This window comes from Mustela erminea, chromosome 8 (genome assembly GCF_009829155.1).
Source record: "Mustela erminea isolate mMusErm1 chromosome 8, mMusErm1.Pri, whole genome shotgun sequence".
NCBI classification, from domain to species: domain Eukaryota; kingdom Metazoa; phylum Chordata; class Mammalia; order Carnivora; family Mustelidae; genus Mustela; species Mustela erminea.
The window spans coordinates 110,266,252-110,270,397 of record NC_045621.1 but is presented as its reverse complement, the minus strand read 5'-3'; positions in this window follow the sequence as shown (position 1 = coordinate 110,270,397).

The window sequence follows — 4,146 nt, the reverse complement described above, 5'->3', positions numbered from 1 at the left end:
AAATGAATTAAATGACAGCACAAAGAAACAGTCAGATGAGTCCAGAAGGTGGGCATTCCAAGTAACAACTGGCCATATCTTTTCAACAGATCAATGTTAAATATAAAAAAGAAGAGAGTGAGTGTGCTCAGAGCAAGGGGAATGTTCTAGATTAGCACTGTGGAGTAGAACTTTCTGTTATGATGGAAATATTCTATCGTATAGGTGTGATTGTTAAGCACTAGATGTGTGGTTAGTGAGATGAGGAGCTGTATTTTTAATATCATGTTATTTTTTAAATTAAAATTCATTAGCCAACATATAAGAACATCATTAGTTTCAGATGTAGAGTCCAATGATTCATCAGTTGTGTATCACACCTAGTGCTCATCCCATCACATTCCCTCCATGACGTCCATCATCCAGTTACCCCATTTCCCCCCACCTCCTCTCCAGCAACCCTGTCTGTTTCCTGTAGTTAAGACTCTCTCATGGGTTGTCTCCCGCTTTGATGACTTCCCATTCCATTTTTCTTCCCTTCCCTTATGAACCTCTGCTCTATTTCTTATATTTCACATATGACTGAGACCATATGATAATTGTCTTATTCTGATTGACTTATTTCACTTAACATAATACTCTCCAGTTCCATCCACATCAGTGTAAATGGTAAATATTCATCCTTCCTGATGGCTGTGTAATACTGTAGTGTATATATAAACCACATCTTTATCCATTCATTTGCCGATGGATATTTTGGCTCTTTCCATAATTTGGCCGTTGTGGACATTGCTGCTATGAACATTGGGGTGCAGGTGCCTCTTCTTTTCACAACATTGGTATCTCTGTGGCAAATACCCAATAGTGCAATTGCTGGTCATAGGGTAGCTCAACTTTTAACTTCTTGAGGAACTGCCATATTGTTTCCCAGAATGGCTGTACCAGCTCGCATTCCCCCCAACAGTGTAAAAGAGTTCCCCTTTCTCCACATCCTCATCAACATTTGTTTTTTCCTGATATTAATTTTAGCCATTCTGACTGGTGTGAGGTTGTCTATCATAGTTTTGATCAGTATTTCCCTGATGTCAAGTGATATGGAGCATTTTTTCATAGGTCTGTTGGCCTTTTGTACATCTTCTTTGGAGAAATATCTGCTCATGTCTTCTGTCCATTTTTAAGTGGATTATTTGTTTTTGGGGTGTTGAGTTTGATAAGTTCTTTATAGATCTTGGTTACTAGCCCTTTATCTCATATGTCATTTGCAAATATCTTCTCCCATTCTGTAGGTTGTCTTTTAGTTCTCTTGACTGTTTCCTTTGCTGGGCAGAAGATTTAATCTTGATGAAGTCCCAATAGTTCATTTTTGGTTTTGTTTCTCTTGCTTTTAGAGACGTGTCTTGCAAGAAGTTGCTGTGGTTGAGGTCAAAGAAGTTGCTGCTATTTTCTCTTTCAGGATTTGGTGGGTTCCTGCTTCACATTTAGGTCTTTCATCCATTTTGAATTTATCTTTGGGTATGGTGTAAGGAAGTGGTCCAGTTTTGTTCTGCATGTATCTGTCCGATTTTTCCAGTACCTTTTATTGAAGAGACTGTCATTTTTTTTTTCTATTGGATATTTTTTCCTGCTTTGTTGCAAATTAGTTGACCATAGAGTTGAGGGTCCATTTCTGGGTTTTCTATTGTACTCCATTGATCTATGTGTCTGTTGATACCATACTGTCTAGATGATCATAGTTTTGTAATATAGCTTAAAGTCAGACACTGTGATGCCCCCAGCTTTGGTTTTCTCTTTCAACATTCCTCTTGTTATTTGGGAGTCTTTTCTGGTTCCATACAAATTTTAGGCTTGTTTGTCCCAGCTCTGTGAAAAATGTTGATGGTATTTTGATAGGGATTGCTTTGAATGTGTAGATTGTTCGGGGTAGCATAGACATTTTAACAATATTTATTCTTCCAATCCATTAGCATGGAGTGTTTTCCTATCTCTTTGTGTCTTCCTCAATTTCTTTCATAAGTGTTCTGTAGTTTTTAGAGTATAGATCCTTTGCTTCACTGGTTAGGTTTATTCCCAGGTGTCTTGTGGTTTTTGGTGCAATTGTAAATGGGATTGATTTCTTAATTTCCCTTTCTTCAGTCACATTGCTAGTATATAGAAATGCAACTATTTCTGTGCACTGGACTTGTATCTTACTATGTTGTTGAATTCCTGTATGAGTTCTAGTAATTTTAGGTTGGAATCTTTTGGGTTTTCCACATAAAGTATCATGTCATCTGCAAAGAGTCAGAGTTTGACTTCTTCTTTGCCAGTTTGAATCTCTTTTATTTCTTTTTGTTGTCTTATTGCTGAGGCTAGGACTTCTAGTACTTTGTTGAACAACAGTGTTGAAAGTGGGCATCCCTGTCCCTTCCTGACCTTAGGGGAAAAGCTCTCAGTTTTTCCCTATTGAGAATGATATTTGCTGTGGGATTTTCATAGATGGCTTTGTGATATTGAGGTATGTTCCCTCTATTCCTACACTTCCAAGAGTTTTAATCGAGGAAGGATGCTGCATTTTGTCAAGTGCTTTTTTTTAATGCATCAGTTGAGAGTATCATATGGTTCTTGTATTTTCCTTTTTTAATGTAATTTATCACACTGATTGATCTGTGACTGTTGAACCACCCTTGCATCCCAGTAATAAATCCCACTTGGTCATGGTGAATAATCCTTTGAATGTAATGTTGGATCTTATTGGCTAGTATCTTGGTGAGTGTTTTGGCATCCATGATCATCAGGGATATTGGTCTGTAATTCTCCTTTTTGGTGGGGTCTTTGTCTGGTTTTGGGATCAGGGTGATGCTGGCCTCATAGAACGAGTTTGGAATTTTCTTTCCATTTCTATTTTTTGAAAGCGCTTCAGTAGATTAGGTATTAATTCTTCTTTAAATGTTTGGTAGAATTCCCCTAGAAGGCCATCTGGCCCTGTACTCTTGTTTTTTGGGAGGCTTTTGATTACTGCTTCAATATCCTTGCTGGTTATTGGTCTGTTTAGATTTTCTATTTCTTCCTCTTTCAGTTTTGGTAGTTTATAAGCTTCCAGGATGCATTCATTTCTTCCAGATTACCAAATTTTTGGCATATAGTTGCTCATAATATGTTCTGAAAATTGTCTGTATTTCTTTGGTGCTGGTCATGACCTCTCCTCTTTCATTCATGATTTTATTAATTTGAGTCCTTCCTCTTTTCTTTTGGACAAGTCTGACTAGAGGTTTATCAATCTTATTAATTCTTTCAAAGAACCAGCTTCTAGTTTTATCTGTTCTACTGTTCTATTTCTGTTCTGTTTCTATACTATTCTGTTTCTACAGTTCTATTTCTATTTCATTGATTTCTGCTTTAATCTTTATTATTTCTCTTCTTCTGCTGGGTTTAGGCTTTATTTGCTGTTCTTTCTTCAGCTTTACGTGTAAGGTTAGCTTGTGTATTTGAGATTTTTCCAGTATTTTGAGAGAGATTTGTATTGCAATTGATTTCTCTCTTAGGACTGCCTTTGCTATATCCCAAAAGTTTTGAACAGTTGTGTATTCATTCTCTTTAGTTTCCATGAGTTTTTTAAATTCTTCTTTAATTTCCTAATTGATCCTTTCATTCTTTAGTAGTATTTTTTTTATCTTCCAAGTGTTTGAGTTCTTTCTAAATTTCTTTTTTTGATTGAGTTCCAGTTTTAAAGCATTGTGGCCTTAAAATATGCAGGGAATAATCCTAATCCTTTGGTATCAATTGAGATCTGATTTGTGACCCAGTATGTGATCTATTTTGGAGAAAGTTCCTTGTGCACTTGAGAAGAATGAGTATTCTGTTGTTTTAGATGGAATGCTCTGCATATATCTGTGAAGTCCATTTGGTCCAGTGTGTCATTCAAAGCCCTTATTTTTTTTTGTTGATATGCACAACTTCTCAAATGAAATCAGCAAACACATGAATTATTGCTCTTTGTGGCCTAGGGCCTCATCTCCTTGTTGAAAAAGAAACCTGTTATTTATAATTTCTCATATGAAACCAGCAAGCACTCTTTGTTGATATTCTGCTTAGATGATCTGTCCATTGCCGTGAGTGGGATCATGAAGTCCCATTCTACTAATGTATTATTATCAATGTCTTTCTTTACTTTGGTTATTAATTGGTTTA